Source organism: Anolis carolinensis, chromosome 5 (genome assembly GCF_035594765.1).
Source record: "Anolis carolinensis isolate JA03-04 chromosome 5, rAnoCar3.1.pri, whole genome shotgun sequence".
NCBI lineage: Eukaryota > Metazoa > Chordata > Lepidosauria > Squamata > Dactyloidae > Anolis > Anolis carolinensis.
The window spans coordinates 66,357,270-66,372,165 of record NC_085845.1 but is presented as its reverse complement, the minus strand read 5'-3'; the positions used below and the strand labels follow the sequence as shown (position 1 = coordinate 66,372,165).

Here is a 14,896-nt window from a genome sequence, read left to right as displayed (position 1 = left end):
ACTTGGATAATACTAATAATAAATACTTTATTTGTATTCCGCCCTATCTCCCCATGGGGACTCAGGGTGGATTCCAACAACAAAAAGGCAAACATTAAATGCCTGTAAGAACGATAAATACAAATACAAAGTACAAATAGAGTACTAAATCACCCAAAACCCAAAATAAACCAACATATAACCAAAATAAACCGACATATACTAAATTAAACCCACATGTATGGATGAGGCTTCACTAATAATTTTTCCCAAAGTTTATGTTGCTTTACCAATAAATATTTTACAGTATTCTGATGCTAGGTTAGCAGTCCTGGAAAATTTATTCTTGCGTAGATTTTAATTATTTCCTGACCGTAATTGGTGTATCTCAGTGGTTCTCAACCTGGGCCCCCCAGATGTTTTTGGCCTTCAACTCCCAGAAATCCTAACAGCTGATAAACTAGCTGGGATTTCTGAGAGTTGTCAGCCAAAAACATCTGGGGGCCCCAGGTTGAGAATCACTGCACTGTATCTTATCTGGGGTGGGGATTGAATTAGTCTTAGCAAGTAATTTATGAAATCCCCCAAGAGATATTTTGAGTTACACTTGTTAAAAAGCATGAACAATTCAGCAACTCTGTCTGAAGACCGGTTTACCAATTGATTTAACTGATAACAAACAGTTCCATTTATTTTTCAGTTCTTCTAACAATTCAGCAGAAAAATTATATGGCTTATTGCCAAACTCTATATGTTTATGCTTGAAGAAATTAAGTCTTTTAAGGCTTCTTCAAATCTAATAACCTTTTGAAAAATTCAAGTTGCTTATGTCATCTTCCAAGGATTCTATTTGATCTCCAGCTTGCATATTTTCCCTTTCACAATTTTCTGGTTTTTTAAAAAAATAAATAAAACAAACACAGCTCTGAAAAAAAAAACCTTTTCCAACATCTCAAATAACAAACCGACTACAGTAGTCTCTCTTGTCCAACCATCACTTATCCAACGTTCTGTATTATCCAATGCAGTCTGCCTCCCACCCGGATCCACAGCTGTCTCTCTAGGCAGCAAAGACTGAACTTTTTATGAATTTAACTTCCGACAATGTTGTTACTGTAAGTTCATTTTATGCAATTCTATCTTTATTTGTACTCAAATTTTTTAGTGGCCAATGTTTTTGTAGTCAATGTTTTCAATACATTGTGATGTTTAGGTGCTAAATTCGTAAATACAGTAATTACTACATAATCTTACCATGTATTGAACTGCTTTTTCTGCCAATTTGTTGTAAAACATGATGTTTTGGTACTTAATTTTGGTGCTTATTATGTTGTAGTTGTTGTATGGTTTTAAGCTGTTGTATGGTTTCTGTTATGTGGGAAACCGCCCTGAATCCCTTGAGGAGATAGGGTGGTATATAAATAAAGTTTTATTATTATTAACTTGTAAAATCATAACATAATTTGACGTTTAATAAGTTTTTCCTTAATCCCGCCTTATTATCCAACGTTTTCGCTTACCCAACATTCTGCCGGCCCATTTATGTTGGATAAGCGAGACTCTACTGTATATCATAGGATTGTGGCAACAGAATATTATGAACTCATTGTGTTTGTGTGAGCACATTTCTACATGCATAGTGTTGCATGTGGAATCTGTAGCAATGTGTTATGTTGTGGATGGTTCCTCTCTGACCTTCCCTCTTCCCAGATATTCTACTCCAGAACTACTCATGGTAGTATGGTTTCTGAACCCAAACTGGCTCTGAATCATTGGCTACCAGTCCCTGGAAAATCTCCAAGAAAGAAAAAAAATGCTGAAGTCAGTAACACACATACAGTGTCCTGACACATGGGAAAATCCTGCTGACACATGCAAAAAAAAGAAAAGAAGCTTGAAGCATTGCACTTGACCATTCTTCACTGTTTTTCCATCCACTCCACCAACCCTCAAACATTGAGTCAGCATTTTGTGGCCATGCTCAGGTATAATTGGGTTCGTTACTGTTTTGTTTTTTTAACTTCCTTTTTGTGCATTTAGATTGACACTGAAGTTAAATATGGGAATAGTCTGCCACAGAAGCTCTAACTTTAAAAGGAAAGGAGAAAACAACTTTCCAAATCTTGCAGGGATTGCTTCTGATGGAAGACATAGTATAAGTCAGGCTGCTTTCTTCTCTTTCCCAAACAACTTTTGATATATATTTCACTGCTTCAAAAGGCATGGCTCTTACAGACCATAAATTTTTGATTTGCAACACCGCATTAACACCTGCTATAGAAATTACGTAAAGAAAGGTGGCTCATTATGTTGATAAGAATCTCTAACATCTCCTCTATTCCTGTAGAGATGATATCACGACATAGCTCAGTAGAAAATGCTGAATATACACACCTTCTTGGTGTGAAGCAAACAAAGGCCATCACAGGGATAAATAAAAAGAAAAACCCACCACATGAATTAAAAATAAAGTTTAGGTTCAAAAATATAATATATAGTATTTGGGCTTTCAACAACCTAATCAATTGGCAAATATTCTCAACACAAATATAAATCCAATGCATTTACAAAAAAACAAAATACTAATTTAATACACATAGAAATGCTCCTACATTTTAGAGAGGTTTAAAATGTTTAGGGTTGAATCTACACTTAGTCATCCTTAGAAGCAGTGAAATCAATAGGACTTGAATTTGTGTATGTCCCATTGAGTTTGATCGATCTATTCTTAACTATATTCACATTTTCTTTTTTGGGATAAAAAATAGAACAAGATGAAAAGCTTCAAATTACACTATTCTACAATGATAAAAGTTCATAAACAACACAGAGAACATGCTACAAGAGTATTATTTTGCAGTAAAATATCTATTATGTTCAACACCTCTAGATAATCTACAATGAAGGCACTCACAATGATGGGAAAAGCGGTACTCCATTGCAATGTTTCAGGATTCTGCAGCATTATTTTGCTCTGCAAAGTGAAGTCATACAGAAGGATTGGCCAACCTCACTTCCCACGATAATACCCAGAATTCTTTGTAAACTGAAATGAGTAATTGATTTGGGCAATACTATGCAACATAGTTTCAGGTTTGCCAGAGTGTTGGGCACATAATTCTTTGCTTCTGCAACTCAGCTTTTGGAAAATTGCCTAGTTTTACTTTGTATATGAAACCAAATAGCTGACATGGCAGAAAGTGCTCATTGCAGGCATCATCATCACTGACTGGTTATAAATCTAAACCACAACCAGCAGCACCCCAACAATATTCTTCAAAGCTAAAATAAAGGACTCTACATCTTTCTGAAGATCTAAGGTCTGAAATTACAGTCCCTATGTATAAATCAGAGTACAACTTCACTTGCTAGCCTTTCTATACCTAGATTTCTAACTGCTAAAAGCACCTGCAGAACACACGAGCAGCACAAAAGTATGTGAATCAAACTGCTGTGGAAATAGGTTTGCCAAGGATTCAAAATAGATGAACAAGTCACCCTCCTATTCTTGCACCATGGAGAAAGCCTTGAAACCGTGCCTGTAAACTGGCAGAAAAGATCAAACAGCTTCAGAGATGAAGAGCCAGTGAAAGTGCTGCTTCTTTTGCTCCTGACAAAACAGGAATGAGGTCACTGTGTGAGGTTACTCTGAATGTGAGATTTGTATTTGCTTGACTAGAGTCTGCTAAATATTGAGAATTGGGGGGTGGGGAGAATAAATGCAGGCCCGGGCTTATAAGAAGCTGGACTGCAGCCATGAAAACATATTTTTCTGTTCTGCGTAAAGGGGCTTGGGAGAATACAACACAGAGCAGTTGGAAAATGCATGTTCAGAGTCTGCACATGCACAGAACAGTACTTGGATATAGATGGAGGTTAGGGAAAACTATTTACCAAGAAACAGCCAACAATTATGTGTAGTCAACGTGACCATATAACATTTCTCAGCCCACACCGAAACTTGTGAAGTGTATGGTTTTCATATAGACCAAAGGGTTACCTGCTGTTATTCTATACAAAAATATCTTTTCCAATATCTCTCTGCACTATAGCAATTTTATTTAATCCTTAAGGTTTGAAAGATAGCTGCCCCACCCCATGTAGTCTGTCCAGAATGAGATATTAAAGTCCTTCTTATTAAGCAGGAGGGAAGGTATCACAAAATAAATTCCTTTAAAGGAAAAAGAATTTTAGAAAAAATAGGTCCTTTTAAAAAAACAAGGAATGAAGCTATCATAAAGGTCTTTCTGTGTTGTTTTGTTTGCTTTCTTGCATTTCAGTAACCTTTGCTATCAAACATGCCTTTCAAGATGTATCCTTGAGAACAAAAGCAAGTCCAAATGAACACACTTTGGCTTATTTAAATATTGGCAGCACTGTAATGCAAATCTCAGAAATCTCCGATTTAAAAGATGGCACAACAAACCTGCCACAAGACCACACCAAGTCTATGATGTCCAAATGAACCGCTAGAGGGAGCATTCCTTGCAGCCAAGATCTTCAAATGGAAATTTATTGCTGTGGCTCAAAGGAAGTTTAATTGTGCTTACTTGCTATAAGTTCTCAAAGACATAGGAGTAAAGTGCAGGAAACAGTTAGGATCTAGCATGCTAGAGTGGCCCCCAAAAAGTGGCAGTGTAGAAGCTTGTTATGGCCTGTATCCTGAAGACACTTAAATGAAATTGGGCTGCAGCCCTTCTACCTGACTGATGATGTGTTCAGATTAAATAAAGTCATTTTCTATACTTGAGAGGCTCCAGCTATGTTTGAAAGATGATTCAAGTGGGAACATTTGATGTACCCCTTCCCACTACAACAGTGGATCTCAACCTGAAATCCCAGCTAGTTTACCAGCTGTTAGGATTTCTAGGAGTTGAAGGCCAAAACATCTGGAAACTCACATGTTGAGAACCACTACACAAGAACATCCTTCCAACAAAAAGAGTAGTTTAAGTACTAATGCACTCAGAGAGTGCTACTGCAGGCAGAAGCAAACTTTGGATACAACCCATAAAATTACATTTCAGACGTAATTTTATGACTTCTTGGTAGGTTTTGCACAGAATTGATAGTTCAGACCACATAATTGAGAAATTGCTTCTGATTACAGAATAAAAATAACCCAGTGATTTACACGCATGCATGTTCTGATTTTAAATTCAGTCAAGAACTAAAATGTAGTTTGTTAACCAGGCTACATATACTTCTGTCCGGAGCTCAATAAGCATTTACTGTATATGCTCAGGTACAAGTTTAGAAATTTTAGTCAAAAACTCAACCCAAAAGTCTCGGGTTGACTTATCCAATCTAAGTATTCTTGTCATCAAAAAAGTATCCATCTCTGAGTAGAGTGGTAAAAGGCAAGAACTTAGACCTTCCCAGGATAAACTAAATAAAGGACTGGACCCGTCTATTCTCCCTGCTGCTTGTGACCTTTGTAAACTGGGTGAGAAAACAGCAATCGCCATAGGCTATCGTCCCCCTAAGCTGATGTTGGCAAGTTCCCCTCTCTGTAGACTGATCCTTGACTTATACATGGGGTCATATTAAAATCCTTAATTTTGGCCCCAAAACTTGCCCCCGACTTATACATGAGGTCTATTTATATGCAAGTGTATATGGTAAATGAAAAAAGATATGAAGAATGAGAGAGGAGTTTTTTGCAAAGTCCACCAAAGAATAGTTTTTGCTTGCACTCTTAGTGTACTATTCAAATGGATAACTAACGCCAGTGTATGCACAAACACATATGCATTATGTGTTTTGTCAGGTATTTGCCAGCTCAGTAATTTACATGAATAATCCAGTCTTAGAAGTTAATGGAAATGAAGACTGCAATCCTAAACAATATGCTGCTAGTATACAAATCACAGAATTATTTTTATTAAAGTGTGAATTCCCACAACAAAGCACCTCATCAGCTGGGTTTAATCAAAATCGTATGTGGCTAGCTAAAGAGATGCTCTATGAGTTAATTCAAAACTTTGTACATTCAGGGACACCCTTCCATATGAGCTATCCTGTTCTGTTTACTGTCTTATCCTTGCTATTTGTCATCATCTTGCATAATTCAAATAGGCTGCACCAGAAAGTAAACCAGGATTATTGAGACTAATCTTTGCCCTGACTGCATTGAGAATGAGTTGTTTTCTGCAACTGAAGACTGATAAGAGCTAAGCAAACAGTCTGCAGACCAAACTTCTCTATCATTACTGATTGTCTCTGTGAAAAACTATCATTCAGCTAACGAGGACTAGACCATTAACCTACAACATGCCCAGAAGATTCTGAGATTCCAAAGTATAGCAAAAATTTATATGGTGCCTTCCATATTTAGAAGTGGTAGAACGTAGAGTTAATTATCCAAAAAAAAAATCTCCATACACCACAATACTGTGGTGGGCATACTCAAACCCCATCTAGAATCGGGGCTTTTAGATCAGGGATTTCTGCAAACTTTTGATTAAGGAGGAGAACGAGCATGGGCAACTTTGATAAGTCTGGGAGCCGAACTATCATTCGCAACACCTATTGCAAGGCAAACCAGATCCAGCAAATTATAAAAACTCAAAAGTCAAAAACTGTCTTTAGGAAATCAAAATTAACCCGTTAATAATGCAGAAATTTCTATCTATAGCAACAAAAAAGTAAGTTCAAAGAATCTTTGGTATACTTTATTTTTAAAATGCCTACAAATACTTGGGACAACAGAATAAAAAAATAGATTGCACAGTTCTGCTCACAGGTATGTATTTAAAAATTATAATTGTATAAAACAAAACAAAGTACATTATCCAAAGTCAGGGAAAGGGGTCTTCAAATTTTCATCTTCTATTTCCATTTGATAAGAAAATATCACATGTAGAGTTGTTCAGAATCTAATTATCTTTTCTGCTGGTTTTGACTGGTAGGCTGCAGTGCTCACCTGGAAGTAAATGCCACTGCTGGCTAATTCTGACATTATGGCATTTTTATCACCCTTTGTTTGAAAGAGTAGCAGTTGTTAGGATGTATTCACAAGAACAGAAGTTGATGCGTAACTAAAATGGTCACTTCAGACAAAAGCCAGTGAACTTCAAAACTTGGAAAATTTGAATCTTGGCATCCTTACACTAAATTTGATCCAATGACATTCTTCCACTAAACTGACATTAAGCATATTTTTACTTGAATCCTGCAGAAAGTGAGTGTGACAGCTTCCAAGTAGTACTGCCGATCTGAAGTAATCCAAATCTAACAGTATGAGTGAGTAACAGAAGAGATTTAAAACCAAACATTTATAAGTCTGCATGGAACTGTGATACATGATTTTTTTAAAGAATTCAATTAAATACTGCTTCTAGCTTCTAGCAATAGTTTAGCTTATTTTCTAGAGGAATCTAGTATTTGAAACAGATTTTACTCCAAAAAGAAAAGGGCAGAGGGAGTGGAATCTAGGGAGTGGAAGGTTATATTTCAGATGACCTTCGATGGCTAGCAATGCACTTTTTCAGATGCAATGATACAGTAAATTACTACTTTTGAAACTATCAAAACAAACCTTTTGAGATGAACAGATAAGACAACTTCCTCACAGTATGATAAAGATAGAAATACAAAAACCAATGTGTACATGTATATATACACGTATCCTAAATCTGCATGTATATTCACACTAGCTGCACCCGGCCACGCGTTGCTGTGGCGTTGTCTGGTGGTGTTGGTGAGAAATTGTTGAGGTAGTGGTGGTATTGAATGTCTGTTGTATGGTTGTCTTTATGTTTAGTATGCACACTGAAGTGGATTATATGGCAGTGTGGAGTCAAGATAATCCAGTTCAAAGCAGATAATATAAGATTCTAAATGGGTTATATAGCTGTGTGGAAGGGCCTTGAGTCTACACTGCCATATAATCCAGTTAAAATCTGATAATCTGTGGAAGAGGCCTAAGTGAGGCCTAACTGTGCCTGTCCCTTGGGCTGAGTAGGTTGCTATGAGACCAAGTGGGCGGAGCTTAGCCTTCAAACTGGCAGCAATTGGATAAAAACTATTATTCCTCTCCCTGTAATTAGGACTTTATTTTTCTTTTCTTTTTGTTGTATCAACCTAGAGCCATGAATGATGAGTTGTGTTGTCAAATTTCGAGGTTGGGGGGCCTGTAGTTTTGTTGTTTTGTCCGCTGCCCTGATGCCATCACTCTTTTATATATATAGATAGATATAGACACAGATTTCATAGGTTCCTTTCTGCTGTACCAACACTGAAAAGGGGAAAATATAACCTGTCCCTAGAATGTGGACACTGAGTTATGTTGCGAAAATGTCTGTCATAAGAAAATATCTTTGTTCTCTCCTCATGCTCATGGACCAGCAACCTCCTGGATTTTTCATATCTATGCCAGATGTATACACACTGAAGTGCAGTAAAACTTTCCGGGGACAGAAAAAAAACAACACATCTATTACTTCACTCTGGCCGTGCTGCATGTTTTCCTGACCATGCACAAAGCTTCCTGGTGACCCACCTGCACTTTCTTCTACTTAAGAAAAAAGAAAGAAAAGAACCTAAGAAAGGACATAAAAATAAACCCTTGATTCTATCTCTGGTCTGTTGGTAGGAAAACCAGGAAAGAAAAGCTGCATGCTTCCTGGTGATATGGTAAACCAACCAACCAGTGCAAATGGGAGCTACTGGGTAATAGTAATCAGGATGCTATTTGTTCATGACAAGCCAGGGTTCCTGAGGATCCCTGACTTGTGTTATGCAATTGTACTTACTCTCTGTACAATCTAATCTAAAGTATATGTCTCCTATATTTTTAAAATATACTTTTTAGTAAAACGGGGCTAGCCAGTGTTTCTTCTATTACCTAGGAACAAGGATAACATTACAATAACACTATTTTAATGGATAGCAAAAGTGAAATTTAAGAGCAGGAATGTGGAATCCTCCTTCATCAGAGGGCTTCATTTTGGGGGGAATAATTTTTCAGAAGTCACATGCTGGGGTGGATTTGCGCTAGATGACCAGTGGTGAAGGCAGCCAGAGCTAAAACTAAAAGGAGCCCCTGCTTCTTCTACCTGACTCTCTTTGTGTGTGTCTCATTTTACTTTAAAGACATAAAACATACCCCACTCTCAAGCTGACATGTCTGTCTCACTCATCATCCACAGGCAAGAAGTTAGTGGGGATGGTACAGTTCTCCCTTGCTTGTTGTTTGAATTAATTACTTGTCAGGAACCACATGAAATTAGGCTGAAGTCTGTGGAATGTCCATCTTTCTGCTAGAAAAACACCATAGTCTTCAAAGAGAACAAAAATATCCTTCATAAGCATTATATGGCATGTCCACAAAATGTAAGAGTAAAGTTACTGGACCAAGAGCAACATTCAAATGACCAGGACTGGATCAATGTTTTAGGTCAGTGGTTCTCAACCTGGGGTCCTTAGATGTTTTTGGCCTCCAACTCCCAGAAAACCTAACAGCTGGTAAACTGACTGGGATTTCTGGGAGTTGTAGGCCAAAACCACCTGGGGACCCCAGGCTGAGAACCACTGTTTTACGAGGAAGTGCTTCTCTTCATTGTTCTTTGGTCTCTCATATTTTTCTAGCCCTTACTTGGTTATACAAATTAAAGTGACAAAACCAATAAGGATGCAATGTGCCTATTCTCAAAATACATGTAGAAGGCAATTCTTTAAACAATCTACATACTTATTTTTATACCATCCTTTCCCCCACCTTTTTCACAAATGTAATCAACAAGTTTTCAGTCTGGATTTAAGTTTTTAAAAATATCACAGATGTAGTGCCATTATTGTCATTAGCAAAATTGACTGATCTGTCCTCCAAGCCACAAAATGTCTTAGAACTGCACTAGGATGTTTCCCACTACACAATGGGACTGGTTATTTATAGTTTTAAGTAGGTGTCTACTGTAAAGTCTCACACATCCTGAGAAATACCAATCTTAGCTATCTCATTGTTACATAATGTGTCCTCGCCTTCTAAAGGTGACCAAAAAGTAATTTCAAACTTCCTTCTCTTTTTCAAGCCAACTCTCTTTGTCCTAATTTACAAAGGAAATTGTCAGCACACCTCCGACTATGTCAGAATTGCATGGCAGCTCTTCCCAAATCACGTCAATTCATCTGCCCACAGTTAAATCTTAAAATTGCTCTCTTACACCTTCCACGTCTTACTGTATAAATGCACCCAGAAATCATATAAATCGTACAGAAGGCGAATAGTTCAAAGGGGAACGAAAACAATCTACACTGCCGCCTTTCAACGATCATCAGGTCCATAATCCCCAAAGATTCAAAAGCATTACCTCACCGCTGCTTTGAGACAAACTGAGCATTCACTCAGGGTCCTACCCAGCATTCCCTCGTTCACACAAAGACAACAGAGGTGTGACCAATCACATTGTGGCTCACAGGCGCTGTTTCAAAGCTCCCTCCCTACGCTGCCCATTGACATGCTAGCTGGCAGCCTGCTGAACTTGTCGTCATGGCAACACATCCCAGCTGCTCTCCACTGAGGCTTGTTACATTACTCACCCCCCCCCCCCCAGCACAATCCGTCCGTCCCTTTTTGCCACTCACTTTTGCTAATTAAAAACACAGGCCTACGTTTTGCACGATGGAGGCAAACAGAAAGAAAACAACACGCCTCGCCATGCAAGAGGCGAAAGTGTACCATTAACAATAAGTCAAAGTCACGCTGTAAACAATGAATGGACAGATGCGCAGACCCAGATAGACAGAACTTGTCACTAAAGCTAGTCTTTGTTTTGCAGTAAATGGGCATGGACCGAAAGACACCCCACCCAGTTTCGCATCTTGTAGACCATGCTGGAATTGATGCATTTGCCCTCTGCCTTTAAAGATATGGTTCCTTTTCAAATTGACTGCTTGAAAGGTCGTTTTTGACAGAGAAAAGAGGGACAAATAAAATTTAAATTAGGAAAATAAAACCATGCACTGTGTGAAATATCCTATTTAACTTGCCAATATAGCTGGCATTTGGTTTCTGTTGGGGTTTGGTCCAAGGACACACACACACACACATATATATATATATATACCCCACCTGCAAAGAATACCAGAATCTGTGTATGCTCAAGTTCAGTTGTATACAACAGCAAAGTAAAAGAATGTCCCTTACATTAGATGGCAAAATAATAACAGCAACAACAATAATAATAATAATAATAATAATAATAATAATAATAATTATTTCTAACCCGCATCTCTCTCCCTGAAGGGACTCAGGGTGGCAAAATCAAGATTTCTTTTCAGAAAATACAATATTTTCAAGCTGTGGATGATAGACTCCTTAGATACAGAATCCATGTATATGAAGGGTTGACTGAATAAGTGATAACTCTTTGAAAAGCCTTTTTTAGTGACATATAACATTGCAAAGTATTTTTTTAATACAGAACTGTTCATATTTCTTCAGTGAACCAAAGCAAAACCTCTGGAAGCAATTCTAAATAGCCCTCCTCAATTAGGAGTAAAGCCTGTGAAATTTATTGGGAATTATTTTTAAGTAGAAATACATAGGTTTGCACTGTTAGAAAGAACAAAGGAGTGCAAGATATCCAAATGTGAAAAGGGAGGGGGGGTTCCTTTATAAAATGCCACAAATGTCTTACATCATAAATTATGTGCTTATTACATTCAAAGATGCACTATGATCCTTGTATCTGCAGTGCTGTATCCTTCCTTTGAATAGGGTTCACTACTGTCCATAGTTTTGCATGCCCAGGGATGTATGCCCCACATATGCAGAAGTCATATTGTATGATTTTTTAAAAATGTGTTTGGCTAGCAAAATGCTTATCATGAAGAATGAAAGATAGAAAAAAAACCTATAAATTGTATGAACGCAAATAGAAATAACTACATAGAAATCAGCCATAGCAGAGCACCTGATGAACCAACTGGACACAGCATATTATTTGAGAATACAGAAATGCTGGAGCACTCTAACAACCACTATGTCAGACTACACAGAGAAGCCACTGAAATTCACAAGAATGTGGACAGAAAGGGGGAAACCATGAAAATGACAAAATCTGGCTACCAGTATTAAAAAACTCTAAAATCAGGACTGTAAATAAAAAACAACACTACAAAAACAAAATTCCAAACATAAAACAATCAGGGCCAGCTAACACATCCCAGAATGGAGCCCCCGGTGACACAGTGGGTTAAACCCTTGTGCTGGCAGGACTGATGACTTGAAGTTTGGTTGCTGGTCTGAAGGGAGAGTGCAGATGAGTTCCCTCTATCAGCTCCAGCTCCGTGCAGGGACATGAGAGAAGCCTCCCACAAGGATGGTAAAAACATCAAAACATCTGAGCATCTCCTTGTAGACCAGAAGCAACTTGCGGTTTCTCAAGTTGCTCCTGACACAAAGAAAAAAACCCACTTCCCAACAAAGAATTCCCTCAGGCAGGAAACAGCTGGAATTTGAAGCTGCAAGGACATTCAATGCTAATCAGGGTGGCCAACTGCAATATTCACACTTGCCTCAAGTAGACAAGAGTTCTTTCTCCCAACCTGGACTTTCCACAGATATATAAACCCCACTTGCCTAGATTCCAACAGACCACACAACCCCTAAGGATGCCTGCCACAGATGTGCGTGAAACGTCAGGAGAGAATGCTTCTGGAACATGACCATACAGCCCAGAAAATTTACAGCAACCCAGAAATCATTTTGACTTCCAGAAAACTTCAACTCCCAGCATTCCTCACTAAGTGGGTTAGGACTGCTGGGACTTGAAGTCTGATGTCTTCCAGAAGACTCGAGAATTCACTCTTGGTATTAATCCATGGCAGTAGTGTCTGAGACTGTGGTGAACTGTGTTCCAAATAGCAGTCTTTTGATTGAAAAAAGACTCGGGCCACAATGAAGAGGACCTCAAAGCAAGATCAGCTGAATTGCCTTCTCATAATATGCTGATGACAGGGAGACAGGAAACATCTGTTGGCTAAGAAAGTAGTAGGGAATCTTGGAGATGGGAAGTGTACTTAAAGGATAGAGGGGACTGGACTAAATGGTCCTTATTGTCTCTTCCAACTCTATGATTGTAGGTATAAAGATAGAAAAATGCATTATGATCTTGAAATCTGCAAGACCAGTATCCGCAATTCCATTTATCCACGTCAGGCCAAGTATGTTCTCGAGGCACTTTCTAGATCCTCCAGCCCAACTCTATTGTATTCCTGTGCCAAATGCCCATTACTTCAATAGGTTTTACTATTATCCGCAAATTCACATATCCATGCAAAGTCTAGGATCATATTCCCTGTAGAATAATATTACCTGTAGATTGGGGGGGGGGGGGGTCTCATCCTGTAATGGATTATGAGAAAATGTACAGCCCATGTAATCAACTTTGAAAACTTTTTTATTTCAGATTTCTATCATGAAGAGCAATCATCAGGATCCACCAAGCCTTGGATTAAAAATAAACGCACTACAATCATTGGGTGATCTATTGGAAGGTTACGTCTGTTTTTTGGAATAGGGAGTAATCAATCCAGGCCTAATTATCCCGGTGTTCAATTGAATGTTTGGAAAATGAAACAGGAAACAAGAGAAAGGTACAAATTTACACCCTCCCCCCCTTACAACAATCCCTTACCATCACATATCCTGGTTGGGTTTGATAATATTCAAAATATCTGGAAGACCAAACTACCCCACAATCTGGTCAGAAGTCCAAGCAGGAGAGGTAGGAGGGAGAAATCATGTTTGCCGTTTCCATGTCAGTTTATTACATTTTATAGTGTCCATATGATTTTTTAAATTTAGTGCAGCAGCCTATCTTTTTTAAATCCTCCAAATACGTACTAGGAAATCCTGCACCTACATCAGAGTGGGACAATAACTGTTACTATGTGCCCTCTTTTCTGAAGAATGGTGATACAAAGCTAAACTTGTCACAGAGAATTTTAGCAAGATTCGTTGAGAGGAAAGTTGCCTTTGCCTTTCTCCAAGGTTGAGAAAGTATGACTTGACTAAAGTCACTCAGTGAGTTTCCATACTGAGCAAGGACTCAAACCTTAGTTTCCAAAGTCATAGTCCAATGCTCAAACCAAAAAATAAAATCGCCTGTGCACTAATTTATTTATTTATTTACAGCATTTTTACCCCGCCTTTCTTACCTGAGGGGACTCAAGGCAGCTTAAAACACCTGGCAAAATTCAATGCCAACAAAACAATGAGCATTAACAACACATTTAAAACCATTAACAATAATCAATAAAAATACATTATACAAGAGTTAAAAACAAATAAATTACTTAATTCCATTCTTCCGAGACCTTGTACATAGACCTTAGTTCAGACCGTGTCAGTATAATGCTTACTACTTAAATGCTTGCACACAAAGCCATGACTTTACGTTCTTCCTGAAGCCCAGAAGAGTCGGGGCCTGCCGGAAGTTACTGGGGAGAGCATTTCACAGCCGAGGAGCCACCACTGAGAAGGCCCTGTCCCTTGTTTCCACCAGCCGCGCCTGTGAAGCAGGTGGGACCAAGAGCATGGCCTCTCCTGACGATAGTGTTCTTGATGGTTCATAGGAGGAGATACGTTTGAACAGGTAAGTTCGACCAGAACCGTTTAAGGCTTTGTAGGTCAAAACTAGCACTTTGAATTGGGCTCGGTAGCATATTGGCAGCCAGTGGAGCTGGCGTAATAGTGGGGTGGTATGCTCCCTGAATGCCGCCCCAGTTAACAATCTGGCTGCCGCCCGTTGTACTAAGAGTGATCACCTTAAACACTCAAATAGGATGGGGAAATGATAGACAGATAGATGAACATTCCTATCTCTGTTTATTCTTCTTAACCTGAATTCTGAATGTCCCTATATATAACCAGAAAGTTATATTTTTATATGAGAGCTCAACCAGTATA

The 14,896-nt window shown here is 38.4% G+C and overlaps 1 protein-coding gene across 3 annotated transcripts in view; it reads right to left on the bottom strand.

Annotated features, from left to right (window-relative positions):
• The window catches only part of stox2 (storkhead box 2), a 160,057-nt gene that overhangs the window by 43,519 nt on the left and 101,642 nt on the right, over positions 1-14,896 (bottom strand). The window contains exon 1 of one of the 3 annotated variants that reach the window (XM_008111825.3): positions 10,293-10,514. The exons of the other annotated variants lie outside the window; for them this stretch is intronic. The gene's annotated coding sequence lies outside the window, so the exon portion shown is untranslated. Of the gene's footprint in view, positions 1-10,292; positions 10,515-14,896 lie in introns of those variants that run through there. 3 annotated transcript variants of the gene reach the window in all.